Genomic DNA, 12,448 nt, shown 5'->3' with positions numbered 1-12,448 from the left:
AACAAATGAACATAAAAAATAATTTTAAACTGTTAAATCTTGGGATTTCAGTGAATAGTAGAAAGAATGATGTACTGGTGGAATCCACTGGAGGCATGACATCACACGGCCTAGTTTTGACTCTTCTGTTGGCAACGCTTCTGGATACTTTTGAGTTAAGTTTCTATTAAAATCTTCTTCCACTGAGAGAAAGGTCTACCCCTTTTTCTTTTAAGACTAATGGATTGTGGAATTCTATTGTATGTGTCGTAAGAAAGCATGACATAAGGATTATGAATATTAAACTCCAGCTTCACGGAGTTGCTTATTCCAAAATTCGATTTGCTGAAATGTTCTCTTAATTCAGAAAAATTTTAAAAATCTTCTCGCTTAAGAGGCGTTACAATAAATGGCCTTTTCTTTTTGGCTCATTTCAGAACTTCTTCCCATTCACTAGGAGAGTACGCTGCATTCTTAGTTTTGCGAATTTTTCCACTAATGCAAAATCTCTGTTACTACGTAGCATAGAGTGCGCCCTACTAGTGGAAAAACGTGAATTATTTTTTTAAACCTTTTAGATGCCAGGAGTTGTAGCCAAAATCCTACGATAGTCCAATTCTTTTTTTGACCACAGCAGTATCAGATACAGCATAAAGTGTGTCACCGCGAACATCAAAGTTATTAAAGTATTTCTTTAAGCAACTAGCAATTTCATCGGATCCTCTTTTAGCAATGGATTCGTCCCAAAGGAAAAAGTAGCCATCTTCTGGCTTGTTGCAGCAATGGACACTAAAATTATAACACCAAAGTTTTTTTTTATAAAAACATGGACCGGTGGTTAATTTAGCTGTAGGAAGAGCTTGTTGTTCTAGTTCTAGTTCCTTAAATTTTTCATTATCACCAATTCCTTTAGAATGGTTTATATTAATTTGGAACTCATCGCACTTTGCACACAAGTGTCAGATTTAGGAGTTTTAAAAGAAATATTATAGTCCTCTGTAAAAATTCTTCTGAACTTGTCTGAAGAAACAAATTCAGGTTTTTGGGCTTGACGACTTTCTATGTACTTTTCATATATTTCAATATTGTAATCAAGGCTCATATACTCTTTATCCGTGTTATCATGTCGTCTGTAATGGCTTTCATATCGAGGTAAAGAGTCTATGAAACGATGAACTGAGTCAATGTCGTTTTGCAAATACTTTCTTTTTTGGTTTCCATGTCTACCTCTGCGGTTTTTTCAGGCTTCACCCTTCACCACCTTTCTTAAGCTTACTCACAATATATTCCACTCGACCTCTACCGATTCCATGCAAAGAAATAAATGCATTTTTACAAATTTTTAAATTTTTGTTGTTTGATTGAATAGAGTATTCAAAAGTAGAAGTCCTCCTCGTATCCCTTTTTCTGGTCATTCGTTTTATATTGTTTCTACGCATACATCCAAATAGATAAGTATTTTGTATATCATAGCTTGAGAGCTGTCAGAACTTTGGATCTCCTGATATTATCTCAAAACATTATCTTTTACATGTACATGAAGGCCCAACAGCTTTCTTGCTTACTTCACCACCACTTAACAAATTTTACTAATATAATAAATAAATATCACTAATAGCAAGTAAAACTTGGTATCCGCCATCACTTAACAGATTTTACATGCAGTATTAGGATCTTAACCTAAACACTTGTTATAAATCGAAACTTTCGATTGAACCTTCTTCGTCACTATAGTTTGGATCCGAATCTGAGCCCTCAAAGGGCTCTTCTGCTGAAGAAACATCACTATTTTTCGACATTTTTAAGCATAAAACAAAATAAAACAGGCAACTTGTTAAGTACACTTAAAGTGTGCTCACTGCAGTTCATAGGTTTTACATGCAAAAAACATAATACCAAATACCCAATTTTGAAAATTGAAATCTGTAATATGGTTACTTAACAACTTTTTCATGCAAAAACATTAGATAATGTTACTTAACATGTTTTACGACCAGGCCCTTCAATTATGTACGATGTTATACGCTCTCAACGAGAGTTATTGGTCCTGAGACGTAGTCTCTAAAAGGACTTTATGTAGAAACTTAAGGTAGCAAGCAGATTGATCTTACAACCATAATCTAAACAACTAGAAACACCATGTTAAAATTTTATGTAGATTCACTTCATAGCAACATAAGCTCTCAACGAGGATTGCTGATCCAGGGACATAGTCTCTAAACGGACTTTTAGTAGAAACTTTATCTAGGAAGTTGACTGCTTGATCTTAAAAACATAATCTAGACAGTTAAAACATTGTACAACCTGTCACCTCGGGGGAACAATTAAGGGTCTAACCACCTTCTGAAATCCCCGGGTGCTCTGTAGAGGGCTTCTGAGTTAACGTCGAGAGCTCCTCTACTTTAAGTCCATTTTCGGGTTATGGACTTGTAAATATTTCGGTATCTTGCCTTAAAAAAGGCAAGATATTTCTTACATGACAATTTCTTTGTCGAAATAAAACACCAAGTTAAGTTGAAACAATTCTCAGCCACAGAGTATGGAAAATAAATGCAGGAAGCAGAGCCCCGAGAGCACTAAGCTCTCGGAGAGCCCGTGAGGGACTGACTTGGCTGACCTGAAAATCGCCAATATTTATATGCGCTGTTCGAGCGATAAATAGGGATTTCCAAGTCAAGAGCCAATGGGAAAATTCGAGGCGGGGCGATGCGCATCGAAATGCGTACTAGTCCACAGACTATGGCATTCGATGACAAACCAATACACAAGTAAAATATCTTTACAGAGCAGTCAATTTCTTCCCTTCTTACATATACTATTTGGCACGCACTTTTTCAATTCTTCAGAACTTTTAATTTTGCCAGTGTAGTGTTGTTTTCTGAAAAGATCCCTAATGATTGGAAAACCGGGATTATATGCCCAATCTATAAAAAAGAGGATAAACTGAAATGCGAAAATTATCGCGGCATAATCCTCTTGTGCACGGCGTACAAAATTTTTACTTACATACTAAACAAACGACTCCAACAACTAACTGAAAATATTGTCGGGGAATATCAAACCAGTTTCCGACAAGGAAGATCTACAACTGACCAACTATTCACAGTGAAACAAATTTTAAACAAATAGTGGGAATACAACATTGACGTCCACAACATATTCATAGATTTCAAACAAGCCTACGACTCTATTAATAAGAACAAGTTATATCAAATATTGCAGAACTTTAATATCCCCCAAAAATACATCCGACTGGTAAAAACAACAATGGATTCGTCAATAGCAACTGTCAGAGTCCAAAATAAGCTCACTGAAAACTTTACGATAGCCCAAGTATTAAAGCAAGGAGACGGACTGGCACCGACACTATTCAACCTGATCTTGGAATATGTGATAAGACAGCTAAATATAGGAAGAGGTAATCTCCTAACAAATAAATCAATACAGATTGCCGCCTATGCCGATGATATCAGCATTATGTCTCGCAGAACAGAATTAGCGGCAGAAATATATTCACAATTAAAATTAAAGGCAAAAGAGACCGGACTAGAAACAAATATTCAAAAGACAAAAAAAAAGTTGACACAGGCAAGAGCTAGGGGAAACAGACGCACAGTTGAATTAGAGGACGATATTGAAACGGTAGAAAGTTTCACATATTTATGAGTTGCATTAAACACGGATGGAACAGAAGAACCAGAAATCCAAAGAAGAATAGTAAAGGGAAACAAAGCTTATTTTTCACTCGATCATGTGTTTCGCTCCAAAAATACACACTGGAGATCGAAAATCAGGGTCTACAAAACTATTATCAGACCAATAGTATGTTATGGATGCGAGACATGGGTGATGACAGAAGAGACAAAAAGAAAACTTGAAGTCTTCGAAAGAAAAGTCCTAAGAAAGATATTTGGACCTATTAACGAAAACGGAATATGGAGATCCAGGTACAACCATGAACTCTACCAACTGTTCAAAGAGACACCGATCTCAGAATTCGTTAAACTTCAGAGACTTCGCTGGGCTGGTCATGTGGTTAGAATGAAGACAGAAAGATTGCCGAAAAGAGCCCTTGATAGTAAAATGCAGGGCGCAAGATCAAAAGGAAGGCCACGGAAAAGATGGGAGGATGACATGGCAGCGGAGGCGCAAAATTTGCTAGACGTGAGAACCTGGAGAAGATCGGTGCGGGACCGACAAGGTTGGAGGCATAGTTTGGAGGAGACCAAGGCCCGATTTGGGCTGTAGCGCCATTGGAGAGAGAGAGAGTGTTGTTTTCTGTTATTAGTATTTCCAGGTACGTATACTGTTTTACTCTTTCTGTTAGCCTACTACTATTAGGGTTTCGTTTATATTGTCGTTCTTACCAATTTTTGATAAACTTAAATCATTTGAAGTTGAGGGAGAGAGTCCATATTTTCCAATGCCCTTAATATTTTAGCATTGATGTTTGTCATTCAATAGCTTCCAGTACGATTTCCTACCTTATTCTAATTCCCTCTTATTTTTACTTCTTTAGATATTTGACGCCACGTTTTTACTACTGTTAGCTGATTGTAATGGACCTTTGATATTAATTTCTAAAAAGAAGGAAGGCTTGATCTAATTACGTTTTTTCTTCTTCGATGGCTCGTTATTAGAACAGCATAAATGCTACAAGTCTATAGAAGAAACCGGGATAAAATAGCTTCACCTCCTTTGAAATTAAATATGGCATTCCATACAGTGATCCACTGACTGGATACAATCTATAATCACGACAATATACAAAAATGCAGCTTTCATAAATTCTACAATTACAGAACTATTTTTCGTATAAAACATGCCAGCAAGATACTGATACAAATCATCAATGAGAGTCAGGAAACTTTTCGACAAGATAAATACCAGAAGAGCAGATTGTATTTGCCAAAGGTAGATGTACAGGACAGCACCTTTTGAATATGAGACAAATAATCGAAAAATTAAGGGAATTCAGTATTCCATTGTAAATCTGCTTTACAGATTATCCAGATATTTTGCTTTTCATTAAACTTATTGCATTGCATGCATCATGTCTTTACAGATTATCCAGATTTGTTGCTTTTCACCAAATTTATTGCATGAATCATTCCTGATTTAAGTACTATTGTCGGGTACTACGTCTCTGCTTAGAATAGCCTATAGGTAGAGGAATTTCCTTGTCTTTGTTTTGAAATAATTACGTTACGTACTCGTTCCATGAGCCTACATTTTCTGAAATTGTGGTTTTGTCTTTTTTGTCAGTTTATCTTTCGGTGTGATAACTCTTGAAGCATACTTTCTACATAGATTCTTCTTGGTTTAGGTAAGAACCCTATTGAATTTGGGATCAATAGGTTGAATGTTACCAAAAGTAGAGATAAGTTCATATAGAGAGTTAGAGAGGATATAGAGTCTTGAAAGTTGGTATACAGTTCTTTTAGAACATACACGAGGTATCCAATTTGGGTACATAATTACGCAGAATTAAAATATCATCGAAATACATCAAAATCCCAGCCGTACTCCGTTACAGCAGTTTATTATTTTTCGAGTTCTTTTATGTCTAAAATAATATAAGCATGCCGAATTCTGTCTACCAATCACATTTTAGGGAAAAAAATGAAGCTTTTTACGGCTATTGTTAAAATTACGAAAATCAATAATCGCATAAATAGGTCGTTTTCGGTGCCATTTATTTTATGGCCACCAATATTGAGAATTATACATAAAAGCGAAAATTGTAATGGGCTCTTCCTGGCAATTTGCAGATTCCACAGATTTTTCGTAATTTATAGGGAACTTAAAACATTACAAGCATGCAGCAAATCGTTTATTTGGAAAATAATGATTATGAAAGTTTTGAAGTAGAAGTTGAGCGAATAACAGAGAAGGAAGGGCGTAATAAACCTATCAGAAATTACTTTCAAATCGAGTAGGAAGTATGGATTTGATGTGTTTATATTTCCACATTTTTTACGTGCATCCGATCACATCACAATAAACATACACAGTGTTTAAAACAAGCTTAGGGAGCTAACTTGATTGCTTTATTATAAGTATTAATTTTTGATTTGTTCCTACAGATTACTACTGCATATACTTATTCCTAGGTAGAACATTGTGTTCTTGTTTTCTTTGAACACAATTTTCAAAATGTTTTATTCTTTAACATGTTTTGTTTTAACTGAAACAATACTAAATTAATAATAAAAAACAACAGTTATCTAAACTTTAAAAACAAAAACAAACATAACGTAAACTAATATCGCGTGTTTCCCCCTCTACTTCTAATAAGAGTACTGATCGACGCTTAAGAGTTATTTGTCGATCACGTCAGCGGTATGCACAGACAACATAAGAGAGACGAGATTGTATAATGGTGGCTCTGCGATGTTTTGGGAGGGAATTTCCTTGAGAGTAAGAAGGGATTTGGTGTCTAAGGGGAGGCTCTTCGAAAGGTAAATTACAGCAATTTTGATTCTTTGAACATATTGTTCCTTTTGCATCTTATATAGAAAATAATTTCATCTTAACGCATGATAACGCAAGCCCTCACGCATCGTGTGTCGTTACCAAATATTTAAGTTAAGTAAATATTGAGACATTAAATTGGCCACCTCACAGTCCCGACATAAATCCTATTGAACACTTATGAAAAATTGTCTGTAGACAATTAATTGAGACTTCGTGAGCCCCTTTCTGTTTCTCTGCAACCTATAGAAACTATGGTTATTGACATCTGAAACTCTATAGACCAAAATCAAATAGACCGCCTAATATTCAGCATTCCTAGGCGTTGTGAAGTTGTTATTAGAAATAAAGGGAAAAACACGCGATATTAGTTTACGTTGTTTCTTTCTGTTTCTAGAGTTTTGTTAATTGTTATTATTTTCTGTTGTTAATTTACTATTGTTTCAGTTAAAAGACATGTACACAAGAAAAAAACGTACATTTTCTTTGTTTTCTAAGATATCAGGGAAATTAAAAAAATAAAATGTTCACAAAACATGAGACTACAACATGGTTTCGATGTAAACCCAACCCTGTACTTGCTTGTACCTTGTCCTCCCTACAGGGTGTCTCAAAATTAACATAAGAATTTTTTTTCTTCCACCTGGACTAAGGCCAACAGATTGGGAGCTCTAGGTTTAACTTATATTAAACCTAGAGCTTACTTTTACTTTTTCGTGTCTGGATCCGACTACAGTTTTTCGGGAAACCTAGAGCTAAAGTTAATACTATTACAAGAATTAATATTAAGCTTCCGAGGTCTTAGTCTCCCGAGCCCCCAGACACTACTACACTGATCACTAACCAATGCATTACAGCTAATGGGAACAGAGGAATTTTGATTGGTTGGTGGAGTGGACGATATTTTCTTTATGAGAGGTCTCCATATCGATGGTAACCGTATGCCGTCATCTCTTTTATTGAGAAAATTTGGCCTTTTTGCAGTTTCTATGACTTCTCAGATAATTCTTGGTTTATAGATGCGGATCAGGGCTATGGTTCTGGAGTATTTTGTTTTGTGAAAATTATTTTATATAAAAATAATTTTTTATCGGAACGGAAAAGTTATCATATTTGTAAATACCATAATTAGTGTAGAGTATGTTCGATATCGGTAATTTGAGAAAATTTTTTTTTAAAAGAGGGATGTAAATACATATTCAAACATAATTTGTAATTATAAACAACTTGCGAAATATAAAAGTACTTTACTCTTGAGAGATATTCTAATTATTTGACGTAACTCGTATAATATTGATAAAATTTTATATCTGATGGTTGCATCTGAGGTTTTAGACTATGTAGAGCTTTTTATATCGAATAACTTTTTTTCGTAAATTTAATAATAAAATATTATTTATAATAAATAAAAATTATATTAAGTATGGATAATTTGAGAAAAATTTGCAAAAAAATTTTTTTTAATTAGGATGTAATGCATATTAAAACATAGCTTTTATTTCTAAACAACTGTTCATAACAATTTTTTGATATTGTGAAATATAAATGTACTTTACTCCTGAGCAAAGTTCATAATTTATGACATACCTTGTATAATATTGACAAAATTTGATATCTGATGATTGCATGTTAGATTTTAGATAATGCATAACTTTTTATAAACTTTTTTTCGTAAAATTCATAATAAAAAAGTTTCCCATATGATGCCGATTTAATTGGAGACACTGTATATATATATATATATATATATATATATATATATATATATATATATATATATATATATACATATTATCACACAAAAACATCGGACAACAGAATCCTCTCAGACCCATTTCAGATCCGGAGAGGAAAAACATTTCAAGATGACTAATAAAACCACGGAAATCCCTACGGATCACGGATATCTGGAATATCGTATTATCAGCTCTAAGCTAAACTTCATTAACGTATTTTTGGTGAATGACAGAGAAATTCAGATTTAGCCGAGTATCACAGGGGTATTTCGGAAAGGGAAAAGACGTAATTAGAATTTTAAATATTAAAGTTATTGATAGCGTTATTTTTACATATTTTATTTTGAATTATGGTCCTTGCGAATCTTTTCAAGATCTTAATATTTTTAGTTTTGGAAATAATAGAAAAGTTTAAGTGGGGAATAATTTAAAAATAACTCCACAGAACTTACTGAACAAAAATATCTAATAGAATTTGAATATCTAAAGACCATCATTAAAAAACAGTTTAACCAACTTCTCTGAGCTTGGATGGTTGAAATATTTACGTTAATGCAGATTCTTTTATTATCCTAGTCCGTGGACTTGAAAGGATTTGTCAACAGCAGACTAAATCGTCTGGATGGAATTATATCTCCATCTCTTGCTTCCTCAAATAATTGCAATTGATTGCCAAAATGGCATTTCGTTATATTACGCCTCTTCGATTGCACATAGTTCTATAATATCGAAAGCTATTTTTAGTCAAATAATGGGTGTAATGGGACATTGTGTTTTTTAATTTTTCTATTAATATTTTAAAAGTATGATGGCAGTTGGTTGAGCTGTATGCCTTTCTAAAGTTTGCCTGCTCTACTGGTTGGCAAATGAGAAATTACTGGTTGAAAATAATCAGTAAAAAAGCTACACACATGACGGGGCGAGACAAAAGGATACAATAGAAAACTTAAACATAAAATACACATGGAATGAGCTAACAATTTACGAGATTGAAGGGATTCATAAATTTAAAAGTTTTATTGGAAGAAAAGGGCTATGACACGAAAAAAGTAGGCTGGCAAAAAGTAAACCAAATATTTAAGTCAACTGATCTTCTAAAATGCAAGTACTTACTTAGTACTTACTTTAACCTTACATTTACTACCAAAAATATGGTCATTGAATTACCTTGTAGCGATGTCAGTTCCATGATGAAGTTTAGGATAGCAGTTATAGTAAAACTTGTAAATATTGTAAAGAATATAAAGAAGTTATAGTAAACTTGTAAATTCGATTGTAAAGAAAATAATTTTTATATTTATTGTAATAATAACGACCACCCTTCAATTTCACGTATTTGTCCTGTATATGCAAAGCAAAAGAGGATAAAACAAATTATGTCAGTTGAAAACATTTCTTTTAAAGAAGCCAAAAATATATATAATAATCCATCATATGCGAAAGTGGCTACGAATAACCGATTCTGTATTTTAAACACCGATAACAATTTTCCAACTTTACAGAATACTTCTGGCGACAGTCCATCGCCTAATATTACTTTTAAAAAACCAAAACCAGCTTCTAAAGCCAATATTATTAAAACAATTAAACGAACACACCCAACCTCTCCTACACCTGATATGATGCCTGTAAAAAAATCTTATAAACCTAGTCAAAAACCTAAACCCATTATACCTAACCCCTACAGAGAAGAATGTATAGACTATAAAGAGAAAACTACAATGTTAATTACCTCCTTCATAAATAAATTTCAAAAGAATTTTCAATTAGCACCAAATACTCTCATGGAATCTAATATCAGGGACTTTGTAGAAAGTGCCTTTGTTCCAAGTGATCCAAATGATGCCATGGAAACATATATAGTGAATCAGATTCAAGTGAAAAACTATTTTACTGATTAAACTTTAAAAATGGCTAATAAACAAACAATTAAAAACCAATTAGTAATTTTGCAGTGGAGTAGTAGATCAATAACATCTAATGAAAATAATTTGTTAAATTACTTTAATAAAAACCATGTTGATATTATCATACTTTCTGAAACTTGGCTTAAGTCTAATAGTAATTTTAATATAAAGGGATATAATTTCATTAAAAGATGCCGTGATGACGGATATGGCGGAGTTGGTATATTTATTTTACAAACAATAATTAACTATTAAGAAAGTGTAATAATCCAAAATTTTTCAAGGGGCATTGAAGTATGTGCAGTATTTATTCCAGATATAAATAATTCTTTCGTTTCAGTATACAAATCTTCAGACATAGCAGCCACAAAAAAAGATTGCTTAAATTTATTGGTACAGTTTGATATCTCTCGTACAATTTTTTGCGGCGATTTTAATGTACACCTTTACAGGTGGGGTCCTATTCCGGAAGATCGCAAAGGAAAGGTTTTAACAGAAGCTTTAGATTTTTTGGAACTAATTACTTTAAATGATGGATCGCCCACTAGAGTTAATCACAATGGTAATCACTCTGCAGTTGATTTAACTCTTATCTCCCTTTTCTTGGCAGATTTGGTAAACTGGTCCGTATATCAAGACACTTTAGGTTCTGATCAATACCCTATTCAAATTCAGCTCCAACTTGCTCCCATATTTTCGAAATCAATCCGGCAACCAAGTGGAATGACGATCGTGCCGATTGGTCAGCCTTTCGAGCATTTATTGAAAATGAAATCAGTACAAATTTATCTCTAAATGATTCAGATAACTGTCGAATAACAAAAAAATTATTTGAAGTTATATCTTCAGTAGCATCTGCATCCATGCCCCTTAAAAAACCTTTCATTCCTTCTGTCCCAAGGCCCTATTGGTGGGACGAAGAATGTTCTGATATAGCTGAAAGTTGCTCCCACTCACTTAAATTGTTCAGAAGACAAGGAAATATTACAAATTATCTGAATTATAAAAATATTGCAGCAAAGGCTGAACTCATTTTCAAGTTAAAACAAAAAAATAGTTGGATAACCTTTCTTAATCAACTCAATAGATCTACACCCCTTTCAAACATTTGGAATTGTGTAAAACCTATAAGAAAGAAATATCATTAACAAAAGAAACCTCCATTGCACGAAGATTTAATTGAGGATGTTCTGAATCAGCTGGCTCCGCCTTCGGTCTCTAATGTCAATGTAGACAATCAAAAAAATTTTCATTTTTATTCTATTTCAGATACTATGTCTAAAGCTTTTACCTATTCAGAGTTAATTTTGGCATTAAAACAAACCAGAAGTACGGCTCCCGGTTTGGATGGTTTCACATATAAAATTTTAGACAATCTTCCAGTTTCAGCTAAACAAATAATTTTAAAAATTTTTGGTGGGTAAAACAAGATTATGCTGAGAATTTAAAAAATATTGTTACATGTTTAATAAAAAAAAACATCTAAAGATCCAAATTTACCATCATCATATCGACCTATATCGTTAATGTCTTGTCTGACCAAGACTTTTGAAAGCATGATTAAGTTTCGCCTAGAATATTTTATTGAAAGCAATTCTCTCCTACCCACTACATAGTATGGATTTCGGAGAGGCCGTAGATGCATTGACCCATATGGTTACAGATGCACAAATATGCTTATCTGATAATAAATACATATTATGCACATTTGTTGACCTAAAAGGTGCATATGATATGGTTGATATAAGTATTTTAAAAACAAAATTGTGTAAAACGGGTATCAGCAAACAGGTATCAAATAACTTAATAAATTTGTTTCTAAACAGAAAAATTTATATTCGTGACCACAAAAATGTACTCGTACTTCACGGATCAAGAACAGTATATAACGGTTTGCCACACGGGATCAATATTGAGTCCACTTTTATTTAATGTATACACAGCATAGTAGCATAGTTTGACGGGTGACACTATAAAAGTTATTCAGTACGCGGATGATATTTGTTTCTATACTATCCATAGTTCATTTGAACGATGTAATACAGATTTAGAGTATATTTTTTGCTGCCTGCGTGATTGGTTACATACTATGGGTTTTAGTTTTTCACAGCAAAAGACAGCGGTTATGTGTCTTACTAGGCACAGACTTAAAACAAGTGATTTGTATACCATAGGTGATTTTACTATACCCACAGTGAAAGAATATAAATATCTTGGCATCTATATTGATAATAAACTCCTATGGACCAGCCACATAAAACACGTAAAGCAAAAATGTGAGAAAAGGCTCAACATTCTGCGTGTAGTTTCTAAATATAAATGGGGTACAGATATTAAAATATCCCTTACTTT

At 33.3% G+C, this 12,448-nt stretch overlaps 1 protein-coding gene across 12 annotated transcripts in view; it reads right to left on the bottom strand.

Moving 5' to 3' along the window:
* The window catches only part of LOC140452463 (latrophilin Cirl-like), a 931,875-nt gene that overhangs the window by 254,920 nt on the left and 664,507 nt on the right, over positions 1–12,448 (bottom strand). The window lies entirely within an intron of this gene.

The sequence above is a fragment of the Diabrotica undecimpunctata genome, chromosome 10 (assembly GCF_040954645.1).
Source record: "Diabrotica undecimpunctata isolate CICGRU chromosome 10, icDiaUnde3, whole genome shotgun sequence".
Lineage (NCBI taxonomy): Eukaryota > Metazoa > Arthropoda > Insecta > Coleoptera > Chrysomelidae > Diabrotica > Diabrotica undecimpunctata.
This window is presented reverse-complemented; position numbering and strand designations above follow the sequence as displayed.